The 12856-nt window shown below is 36.4% G+C and overlaps 1 protein-coding gene across 15 annotated transcripts in view; it reads left to right on the forward strand.

The window, feature by feature from the left end:
• Positions 1-12856, forward strand: part of ARHGEF9 (Cdc42 guanine nucleotide exchange factor 9) — a 356264-nt gene that overhangs the window by 267926 nt on the left and 75482 nt on the right. The window contains exon 1 of one of the 15 annotated variants that reach the window (XM_081276389.1): positions 1214-1360. The exons of the other annotated variants lie outside the window; for them this stretch is intronic. The gene's annotated coding sequence lies outside the window, so the exon portion shown is untranslated. Of the gene's footprint in view, positions 1-1213; positions 1361-12856 lie in introns of those variants that run through there. 15 annotated transcript variants of the gene reach the window in all.

Consider the following 12856-nt stretch of genomic DNA (forward strand, 5'->3'; position numbering starts at 1 on the left):
TATTTCAAAAAACACAAGGCCCTCTCTAGCTCAGATAAAACCTTAAATTAGCTTTTTCATGACCCAGCTGACTCCTTCAAATTCAGATACAATGAGTCATCCTATGGACTTCTTGAAGAAGCCTCAAATTGAAAGCCACCTTGAGAGTCACATAGATTATCCTGCAATGTCCAATCAAGATCATTTCTAAATCACTCTGACTTTTGAGAAGGCCAGCATCTGGTAGCAGAGCCCAAACTACTTCCTTTTTTCCAGCTGCTAGTCTTAATACTATATTTTAAGCCAGTTTCCTGAAACATATGGCTTTTGTGCTAGGAAGATGATGTTTAAGAGCTGGCAACGTTAGAAGATACTCTAAATTATTCTCTGATTCACTAACTTTAATTTCTGTTTTGTCACATAAGACTCTAGATACCCATGTCTGTGTTTGGAGAGAGATCAAAGTATTTAGAAGGAAGCTAGGGATGGGTGTTATGTAACAGAACATCAAAGATGGCATCATGCCAAGCCCCTTCTCCTTGATCCTGCTATATAGCGATCCTGGAGAAGACAAAACAAGTGATTTCCTTAAAGGTAAAAGTAAGGCATTTCTAAACTCTTAAATAGCTAGTTCTGTTTCACTTTGATTTTTCTCCTCTCTGCTGGAAAAGGAAAGAAGAAAGAGGAGGAGGAGGTGGCAAAGGTGGCAGCTATGTTAGGAAAAATCCATTTGGGGTAGTTGAGGTCTGAAATTTCTTGTTAATAAAATCATTGAAGACATTTAAAGGATCTACGTTTCCTATCTTCATGTCCCTCTTTCCCTTCTAGCATCACTACATCACCATGCCCTCCCCTTACCTTTGTGTATTACTTGACATATCATGTCTTATGGAATCCTTTCATTATGACCCTTCCTATCCCAATTACAGATAATAAGTGAGGGAAGTGTTGTTCCAAGATGGGATATGACCCACCTGTAGGTGGTTAGATTTGAAGAGCAGTTCCAATCTCAAATTGGTTCGGTGTTGTTTGTGGGAGATCTTAAAAGTTATCTAATTTTGTCCTCTTGCTGATATTTGAACATATCTTAAAATAGTCTTGCTTCCTAAGTGGTTACTCAGTCTCTGCTATTACATGTCTACTGACAGGTAGCTCCCTACCTCTATATTCCACTGGTTATGGTTCAGGGATAGGTTTGACAGACTGTTTTTATGTTAAACTGAAATCTGTCTTTTTGGATCTTATACTCACGAGAAGCTGTTGCAGATTGAATGATTCATCCAAATGATGAGTAAAAGTCCAGAAGCCTGGAGGACAGGAGAGGCTTGGCAGATCTAATTTCAGACTTTGGACCTCTGAAGGGCTGCTGACAGAGTAGGGAGTAAGTACCTTCCCAAGAGGCTGGATGGAGTGATCGAGGGGAAAGAAGTATACTTTTCCATTAACATTAGTGTTTTCTGTGAATACCATAGTATTATTGATTGTTTCCCATATGTCATACACCACTGTCAGCATTTTTTGCATAATTCTGTGTAGTTCTCGCAACAATTCAATAGGGTAGGTAATAATATATCATCAAATAACACAAATAAGATCAGAAAAGCACTCATATGAGGACACAGGCTACATGGAATATAGGGTATACTGATACTGCCAGGTTTCAAGATTAATAGGAATGGTGCTGCAACTAATGAGTCTACTGAACATGTACTTGGACATTTTGCTTTCTTGGTTTCTCTGATCTCTAACAAGAGTCATAATATTGTTAGTGGAGTAGCACCTCAGCATTTAGCTTTCATTTATGAACAAATAAATGATGGAGCATTGTGCTGTGCATCAGTTGCCAAGAATGGATTGGAAAACATCGTTTGTAAGATACATTTGGGGAAAAAGCAATAATATTAGACTTGTAAATTGGACCCATTGGTCCAGCTTGTTACTTGTTTGAAAATCTTATTGAGGTAGTGAGGTTGACATTGCTGCTCAGTGGAGCTTGGGCCTGAGGGCCATGTGTGGAGCAGACTCATTCCTATATTCAGTTATATATTAGGTAAGTATAGGTTATTCATTTTTATTTGTTCTTTTAGATACATATGACAGTACAGTACATTTTTATTTGTTCTTTTAGATACATATGACAGTACATAACAATCTAATTATGGTCACATTGTATGGTTGTACATGATATGGAGTTTTATTGGTGGTATATTTTTATTTGAACATAGGAAAGTTATGTATAATTTGTGCTACTGTCTTTCCTATTCACATCCTCACCTCCTTTGCTTCAATCCCCTTTGTCTAATCTATTGATCTTCTATTCTTCTGGCTTTGTTTTGTGTTAGCATATGCATATCAGAGATAATATTTGAATTGTATTTTGGGGGATTGGCTTGTTTGACTTGGCATGATAGTAACCAGAATCATCCATTTACTGACAAAAATCATAAAGTAATTCTTTACATGGCTGAGTAATATTCCATTGTATATATATACCACATTTTCTTTATCCATTCATCTGTTGAAGGGCATCTAGGGTGGTTTCATAGCTTACCTATTACAAATTGAGCCACTGTAAACATTGATGTGGCTACATCACTGTAGTATATGCTGATTTTAAATCCTTTGGGTATAAACTGAGGTGTGGGATAACTGGGCTAAACAGTGGTTCCATTCCAATTTTTCTGAGGAATCTCCATACTGCTTTCCATAATGGTTGCACAAAATTGCAGTCCCACCAACAGTGTATGAGTGTACCTTTTTCTACACATCCTTGCCAAGAGTTATTATTGTAGATTGTATTATTGATAATTGCCATTTTGATTAGAGTGAGATGGAATCTCAGTGTAGTTTTAATTTACATTTCTTTAATTGCTAGAGATGTTGAGCATTTTTTCACATATTTGTTGACCATTGGTATTTCTTCTTCTGTGAAGTGCCTATTCAGTTCTTTTGCCCATTTATTGATTGGGTTATTTGGGGTTTTGGTGTTAAGTTTTTTTTATTGTTGTTTTGAGTTCTTTATATATCCTGGACATTAACACTTTATCTGAGGTGCAGGTGGCAAAATTTGTCTTCCATTCTTTAGGCTCTCTCTTCATGTTCTTGATTGTTTCATTTTTTGTGAAGAAGCTTTTAGTTTGATACCATCCCATTTATTGATTCTTGATTTTAATTTGTGCTTTAGGAGTTCTTGTAGTATTGGGCTTACATTTTCTTCTAATAAGTGCAGGGTCTCTGGTCTAATGCCTACTCTTAAGGGAACATTTAATAAAGTTCTTACTTATAGGAAAAAGCCAGTATTAGCTCTGTAGTTAAACTTGAGTTGTGGGTAAGTCCCAGCAGTTCAGCTTTTCATGTGGGTTTGGTGGGGGAGCACATGGAGTCAGTCAGAACCCTCCCAACTATAAATGTTGTGAGAAATTCCCACCAAGTAGATAGAGTGTTGTACCAGTAGGCAGCAGACAGGTGGCACTGTTGTCATGGCAAGTGGTTGGTACTAGAGAATACAACATGAAGTTGTTAAGTATGCATTAATAAGGAGGTCAAGTATGGTAACTGGGAATTAAGAAGCAGGCAGTATGTAATAAAAGAGTTTCCAAAACTGTAGAATAAGGGGCTTAGGTATAAATTAATTCATCCAACAGCCGATCTTCAGTTGGCTACTGAGAAGGTACAGAAGCATTTAGAACATTCTTCAAGAGGCTAAGTATAGAATTGGGAACTTATAGAGAGAAGGGAGGTGACTACTTAAGCTCTGTGACTTTGTGTGTGTGTGTGTGTGTGAGAGTGTGTGTGTGTGTGTGTGTATGGTACTGAGTATTGAACTCAGGGACTCATATGCTAGGCAAATGTTCTACCTCTGAGTTGTATCCTAACTTTTTTTTTTAGGTAGGGTTTTGCTAAGTTGCTGAGGATGACCACAAACTTGTAATCTTAAGCCTTCTGAGTAGCTGGGATTGCAGGCATGTGCCCCCACTCCTGGTATCTCTGTGATTTTAGTGAAAATATTTACTTTGGCCTGGTCTGTTTTCTCCCTTAGAAATGAAGGGATTAGACCAGATAAACTCCAAGAAACTGTCTAGCCCACACTCTTTCTTTATTTTTAAGGTAAAATAAGCATATATTTTACCATTTCAACCATTTAAAAATATACAATTTAATACATACACAATATTGTGCAACCATCACCTCTATCTTGTTATAGAGCTTCTCTTTTATAACCCAAAAAAGAAATTCCATAACCATTATCAGTCATTCTCCATTACTCCCTTTTCCCATCTACTGGATCCCGTAATGCTTTGCGTATGGTTGGAAGGTGAGGATTGTTAGGGAAGGGGTGTGCTTTAGTAGGAATTGAGGTCAGGAAGAAGCAATGACTCAAGTGGCTTTGAGAGAATAACACAGCTGGGTAGGGAATACTGAGGCTTAAAAAAATGCCAGGTAGATGTTGCTGAGGAACCCTCAAAAGGATCACTTGTAGAGTTGTGCAGATCAGATAGTGAGTGAGACCTTGTGAACTTACCTATGCTAATAGATACATAGCCAAAACAATATCCCCTAGGTTATTATTATCCCCTAAGCTGGCACCATCTTCCCCTAGAACGATAAAGCAACATCTAACAAAAATTGCCTTCTCTATTCTGAGAAGGGCTTGAGAAAGTACTTTTTATAATTGCTCTCATAATTTTACCAAACTCTCATACTCCAAATGCCACCTCCTTCAGAGCCAAGTTTTAAATCCTCCTCCCTGCAAAAGTGACTCTTATTTTGCCAGTTGATGTATTTGTCCCATGACCAAACTTCCTAAGGTAAGAGCTCAAGGTCTAACTCCAAAGCCAGTGCTTTTCCAGGTCACCATCCTGAAGTGTTTTCTGTTTTGTTTTGTTTTGTTTCTTTTCTGAATGTCAAATAATTGCAAGCTTTCTGGGAGATGAGTAACTCAGGTCTCCTTGATTTTCAGCATCCTCCCTTATTGTGACTTTCATCATGAAATCAGGGAGAGTGGGGCTTTGTACTTCTATATCTAGATAACTGAAATGGAAGCCTTCATTTTCTTTTAACTCAAACAGAAAGAAAATCAAAGGAATGTAGAAGAAATGAACTTCTAAAGGTCCTGTCAGAGTATTCCTTTGGTGACTACTAATAAACATATTCTATCAAGGTTCTAAGCAGGATAGGCCCATGAAAACCAACAAAAGGAGAAGGCTTAGGGGTAGAGTGGAATATAGTTCATCTTAGAGTCATCTAGTTTTCTTCACTGGAGGGAAAAAAAGAAAAACTGTCATTTGTAAATGTTTTCCCTATACCTTAACTCACCCCAGTTCATTTTGATCTCTTACCTTAAGAAGCCTTGTCATGGGAAGGTGACATAAACATCCCCATTCCAGGCTACGTAAGTCTCTCTTTGATTGTGGGGTAGAGGCATGCTTAGAGTCTGCTTATGAAGGAGGTGACATTTGGAGTGTGTGAAATTTGGGGAAATTATGAGAACAATTACAAAAGTACTTCCTAAAACTATTGTGTCAGGGAAAATAATGCCCCTAGAGAGGGCAGTTATTCTTAGATGTTGATGGTATCAACCTAAGGATAATGACAAAAAGAACTAATGGTTCTGTGTCAGGAACTATTTAATGTGCATTACCTTATGTAATTCTCATAACAACCCACAAAGTAGGGTAATATTATTCTTTTTCATAGAAGAGGAACCTGATGATTAGAGAAATTAATTAAATTTAAATATATATATATATATATATATATTTTTTTTTTAGTTGTAGTTGGACACAATACCTTTATTTTATTTATTTTTTTAATGTGGTGCTGAGGATCAAACCTAGCACCTCACACATGCTAGACGAGCGCTTTACTACTGAGCCACAACCCTAGCCCTTAAGTAAATTTTTCTGTGTTACACAGCAAGGCAGTTGTAGAGTTAAAAATATTTGGCCGGGTGCGGTGGTGGCTCATTGCTATAACCCCAGCAGCTCGGGAAGCTGAGGCAGGAGGAGTGCAAGTTCAAAGCCAGCCTCAGCAAAAGTGAAGCACTGAGAATCTCATTGAGACCCTGTCTCTAAATAAAATACAATATAGGTTTGGAGATGTGGCTCTGTAGTCGAATGACCCTCATTTCAATGCCTAGTAACCCCCCAAAATTAATGATATTGCACCTAGGATCCCAAGTCTGTACCACTTACCTCTATCACAGATTGTCTCTTCTAATTTTGGAGGTCTGGAGGTCTTGCTTCAGTCCTGAATGCTATCTATTTACTGTGAGGCATTTCCTTCTCTGGCCTTGGGTTTCTCATCTGGGAAGTTGGGATAATAAGCCTGGCTTTACCTACCTTGCAGGAATGTTTTAAAGTACAGGTAAGAAAGTTTGTGGAAAGGGGCTGTTCTTGGACAAATTTTCAGGGAAGCCAGGGACAAAAGAATGATAGAAATGAATGGGGAAGGCCTTCTTGGAGTGGAGGTAGTGTTCACACATTAGAAGAACACAAGGATATAGAAGTTGGAATAAACAACATGTGTTGGAATAAATGGAAAATGTAGCCTGGTTGAGGTCATAGGTGTGTGTTGGGATACACTGTTGATAGAAAGCCATGAATGCAAAGATAGTATATTCACATGGGTTTCCCCCCACACCATTTCCCTCCCCTTTTTTCTGTTATATAATGAAAAAATTCATCTCTGTGGTTGAAGCTCATTCTTCTCATTGTATCTGTGCTGGAAAGAGAGAACAATTTTTAGTAGCCTTCTTATGATGATCTTTCATGTAATTAGTGACAGTTATTAAATCTCTTTCCCTCAAGGGGCTGAGGAATGGCTTTGTGCTTGACTGTACACACCATGCTGATTGTCTTTGTGCCAGGCAGGAATGCTAAATGCTTCCTGGCATACATTTTCTGGGATCTCTAAGCATTCCTTATCCTCCTATAAACTGGGATTGGAGCTCTAAAACAGATCGGTGTGTATATGTATGTATGAATGAATGAAAGCTGTGCCTTCAGCTAACCAGGTTCTTTCAGCCACATCTACTTTTACATCCAAAATTTGCTGATGATTTACTGTGTTAGCATAGAAAGGCATTTTGGTGACCTTTGTTATAGGAGAATCCATGTTCCCTCTAATCCCACTCTTGCCTGTGTTTTGCCCTTTTGCAGTGTTTGCTAAGATGTTAGGCTGGTGCTTTCATTTGAACAGAAGCAGAGCTGAAGGCTCTGTTTATGATTAGAATTATCAAAACAGGAAAGAGCTACCTTAGGAGACAGTAATCTTCTCATCACTGATTGTGTTTAAGCCATTGGGTTGGGCAGGTATTGGCAGGGGATGTTTTTGAGGGAGTTTATGTATTGATTGGGGTACAAAGGTGACCTCTATTCTCCTTTGTAACTCTTATTTTCCAGCTCTGAGATTCTGTTGTTTAATGTGACTGGCAGTAACACCTCACTTTCTTGGAGGATAGCTCACTTATCACTCCTCTGGCTGGTTAGATGGGGCCTCTGAAAATATTGAAGTGAGATTTAGACAATATTGCTTATCCATTCTCTTCTTGGAAACATCCCATTACTGGAGCCAGGGATAGACTAGCTTTCTAAGACACTCTAAAAGTCTTTATTGAAGTTATGAGGGAGCTACCAGATGGATATTTTGACACCTCTCTTTTTAGAACTACCAATTCATTTTGAGGGAGGGGCTACTAAAGATGTTGTATATGCCCAAGGCTGAGTGAGCATCAGTTTATCATGTGGAACTGTGGCAAGTCTACTGTAGTAGAAATGTAAGTAAGTAATTTCTTGGATTTTGTTTTTTTGCATACAAAATGCATAACCTGGCTTTCCTCAGGAAAAAAATAAAACTGTAGGAAGGAAGGGGAGTTGTCCGAGGGAAATTTTTATTTTTTCTGGACTATTTTAATTTTATAAAACTATTTTATTTATGTTTATAGTTATAGATTTATATGCCATAAAATCTAACATTTAAAAATTTACTATTTAGTGGGTTGTAGTATTCTTGCAAAGTTGTGCAGCTATCACAATTGCCTAATTCCAAAACAGTTTTATTTACTTTTTTATCTATAAACATTATGTCAAAACTTTAATGAATCTTGCCACATGATGAGAAGAAATATATTTTGTTTTTTAAACTCTAGGTCTTATTTATTTATTTTTATTTTTTATTGGGACATAATATTTCTATTTCTTCAATGGAGCACATTATGTTAATTCAGTACATGTATACAATGTAATAATCAAATCAGGGTAATAAGTATGGGCATCTCTTCAAATAATAATCATTTTTATGTGTTATGAATTTTATACTCTTCTATTCATTTTGAAATATATCATATTGTTTTAACCTAAAGATACCATACTATGGGCTGGGGATGTGGCTCAAGCGGTAGCGCACTCTCCTGGCATGCGTGCATCCCGGGTTCGATCTTCAGCACCACATATGAACAAAGATGTTGTGTCTGCCGAGAACTAAAAAATAAATATTAAAAATTCTCTCTTTCTCTCTCTTTCTCTCTCTCTCTCTCTCTCTCTCTCTCTCTCTCTCTCTCTCCTCTCTCACTCTCTCTTTAAAAAAAATTTTAAAAAAAGATACCATACTATGCTAAAGAAGAACCAGAAGTAGTGGGATACAATGTCACACACACACACACACACACACACACACACACACACACACTCTTTCCTTAATTATTTCACTACCGTGCATTACTTCACAAAATTATTCATCATTTTTTGTGAGAACATTTCAAATCTACCCTCAGTAATTTCCACTAAATATTAGTATTAATTATAGTCAACATACTTTATAAAAGGTATCTAATATTATTATTTTTGGTACCAGGGATTGAACTCAGGAGTGCTTAACCAATGAGCCACTTCCAAGGCCTTTTTTTATATTTTATTTAGTGAAGGAATCTTGCTGAGTTACTTAGGGCCTCACTACGTTGCTGAGGCTGTCTTTGAACTCAAAAATCATTCTTCCTTCAGCCCCCCGAGCTGCTGGGATTACAGGCATGTAACCTCATGCCCAGCTCCAGTATTCTCAACTAACTTGAGCTTTGTGCCCTTTGTATAAAATTTCCCTATTCCCCCTCAACTAAGCCCCTGGAAACTACTAATATGCTTTCTGTCTTTATGTATTTGTGTATTCTGGACATTTCCTATAAATGGAATCATATAGTACTTATGGCCTTTTTTTTGTCTAGCTTCTTTTTCCTTAGCATAATGTTTCAGAGGTTTATCCACATTATAACATACGTTAGTATTTCATTCCTTCATATTGCAAATAATATTTTTTCATATAAAGAAACCACATTTGTTTTACCCATTTATCAATTCATAAACATTTGGGCTATTTACACTTTTTATGAATAATGCTGTGAATATTCAAGTACAACTTTCTGTGTGAGCCTGTGTTTTTAGTTCTCTTGAGTATATACACTAGGAGGGTAATTGCTAGATCATATGGTAACTATATGTTTAACTCATCAAGGAACTGCCAAAATGTTTTTGCAGTTACTATACCATATTTTATGCCTACCAACAGTGCATGAGGATTCCAGCTCTTCTGAATCCTCCTCAACACATTATTGGCCTTTTTGTTTAATCATTATTATAGCCATCCTAGTGTGAGGTGATTTTGATTTGCCTTTTTCTGATGGCTAATGATATTGTCTTTTTATGTATTTATTGGCAATTTGTATATCTTCATTGGTGAAATATCTACTGAAATGCTTTGATGTTTTTAAAGTGGATTAAAGACAACCCACATAATGGGAAAATATTTGCGTAACATATCTGATAAGGATCTAGTATGCAGAATATGTGGAACTCATCAGACATATATAAATAATTTCTTCCATTATATGAGTTGTCTTTTTACTTTCTTATTTTGGGGGGAGGAGTTTAACTGGGGATTGATCCCAGGAGTGTTTTACCAATGACCTACATACCTAGCCCTTTTTTATTTTTTTTTAATTTTTAATTTTGAGATAGGGTCTTACTACGTTGTTGAGGGTCTCATTAAATTGCTGATGCTGGCCTCAAACTTGAGATCCTCTTCTCTCAGCTTCCCCAGTCACTAGGATTGGTTTTCACCACTGCACACAGCTGCTTTTCTTCTTTCTTAATGGTATCATTTGTAGCACATTGATGAAAAAATTAATGAAGTTCAATTCATTTTCACTTGGTTGCTTATGCTTTAATAGTGTCATATCTAAGAAACTGTTACCTAAATCTGAAGTCCCAAAGATTTTCCTCAATTTCCTTTGTTAACTTTAGATTCAGGCCTTTCAACAGATTTAGCGAATTTTGTACATAGTGTGAGGTAGGGGTTCAAGTTTAGTTTTTTGCATGTGGGATACCCATTTTTTTTTCAATAGCACTTGTTGAAAATACTCTACTTTCCCTTTTTAATCATCTTGGCCATTTTGACAAAAATCAATCCAGTAAAAATGTGAGGTCTATCACAATCTGTTGGGGGGAGGGAGAAGGGAAGGTTCACCAGGTTGGACAGGGCAGAGTTAGGGGAAGGGAGAAGGTATGGGAATAGGAAAGACAGTAGAATGAATTGGACATATATGAATACACGACCAGTGTAACTCCACATCATGTACAGAATGGAAATTATACTCCATGTATGTATGATATGTCAAAACAGTTTCTACTGTCATGTATAACTAAAAAGAACAAATAAAAAAATAAAAAATGTGGGGTCTATTTCTGGAGTCTTAATTCTATTACATTGATATTTATGTCTATTCTTATGCCAGCACCACATTCCTCAGTTACTGTAGATATGTAGTAAGTTTTGAAAGCTAGAAGGGTGAACTCTCCAACTTTATTCTTTTTCAAAATTGTTTTATTCTGGATCTCTTGAATTTTAAGGTCAGTTTGTCAATTTCTGAAAAGAAACCAGCTGAGAGATTTTGATATGGATTATGTTGAATCAATTTGGGGATATTTTATTCTCTCCATTAAAAGGAGAGGTCTTTATATTTAGATAAATCATCTTTACTTTCTTTCAACAATGTTTTGCTGTTTTCAGTATATACAATTCAATTATTAGTTTATTCCTAAGTATTTTTTCTCTGATGCTCTTTAAATGCAATTTATTTCTTAATTTCACCTTTAGACTATTGACTGCTAATTTATGGAAGTACAATTGATTTTTGTTGTATTTGTCTTCCATTGTACAATATTGCTGAACTCACTTTTTAGTTAAAACAGGGTGTTTTTTTTGGGGGGTGGACTCCTTACAATTTTCTATACATAAGATCATATGATCTTTAACAGGAGATAGTTTTACTACTTCTGCTTATTTTCATTTATTTTGTTCTAATTAGTTATACATGACAGTAGAATGTATTTTGATTATATCATATATAAATAGAGTATAACTTCTCATTCTTCTAGTTGTACATGATGTAGAAATACACCAGTTGTTTAATCATATATGCACATAGAGTAATAATGTCCAATTCATTCTACTATGCTTCCTAACCCCATACCCCCTTCCCCTCCCTTCATTCCTCTGTCTAATACAAAGTATTTCTATTATTCCAAAGCCCACCCCCCATTGTGAATTAGCATCCGCATATCAGGAAAACATTCAGCCTTTGGTTCTTTGGAACTGGCTTAATTCGATTAGCATGATGTTCTCCAGCTCCATCTATTTACCAGCAAATGCCATACTATCATTCTTCTTTAAGGCCAAATAATATTCCATTGTGTGTGTGTGTGTGTGTGTGTGTGTGTGTGTGTGTGTATCACATTTTCTTTTCCCATTCATCTGTTGAAGGACACCTAGATTGGTTCCATATTTTAGCTGTTTTGAGTTGAGCTGCTATAAATAGTGATATGACTGTTTCACTGTAATATGCTGATTTTAAATCCTTTGGGTATAAACTGAGGAGTGGGATAACTGGGTCAAATGGTGGTTCCATTCCAAGTTTTCTGAGAAATCTCCATACTGCTTTCCATAATGGTTGTACCAATTTGCAGTCCCACCAGCAATTTATGAGTGTAACATTTTCCCCACATCCTTACCAACATTTATTATTGCTTATATTCTTAACAATTGCCATTCTGAATGGAGTGAGAAGGAATCTAAGTGTAGTTTTGAATTGCATTTGTCTAATTGCTAAAGATGTTGATTACTTTTTCATATATTTTTTTTGAGAGAGAGAGAGAGAGAGAGAGAGAAAGAATTTTTAATATTTATTTTTTAGTTCTCAGCGGACACAACATCGTTGTTGGTATGTGGTACTGAGGATCGAACCCGGGCTGCACGCATGACAGGCGAGCGCGCTACCGCTTGAGCCACATCCCCAGCCCCACTTTTTCATATATTTTTGATTGATTATATTTCTTCTTCTGTGAGGTGTCTGTTCAGTTCCTTAGCCCATTTATTGATTGGGTTATTTGATATTTGTTTTGTTTTTGGTTTTGGTGTTAAGTTTTTTGAGTTCCTAGAGATTAATGCCCAATTAAAGGTGCATGTGGTAAAGATTTTCTCCCATTCTATAGGCTCTTTTTTCACCTTATTGAATACTTCCTTTGCTGAAGTTTTTTTTTTTTTAGTTAGAATCCATCCCATTAATTGATTCTTTTAAAAAATATTTTTAGTTGTATATGGACACAATACCTTCATTTTTATTTATTTATTTATTATTATGTTGTGCTGAAGATTGAATGTCCTAGGCAAGCACTCTGCCACTTAGCAACAACTCCAGCCCCCATTTATTGATTCTTGATTTTACTTCTTGCACTTTAAAGAAGTCTTGCTTTCTGCCCAATCTTGAAAGCATTTTCTTTACTTTTCCTGTCCAGTTTTTCTGGCTAGAACCCCCAGTACAAGGTTGAAT

The sequence above is a fragment of the Spermophilus citellus genome (assembly GCF_964194105.1).
Source record: "Spermophilus citellus genome assembly, chromosome: X".
Classification (NCBI taxonomy): domain Eukaryota; kingdom Metazoa; phylum Chordata; class Mammalia; order Rodentia; family Sciuridae; genus Spermophilus; species Spermophilus citellus.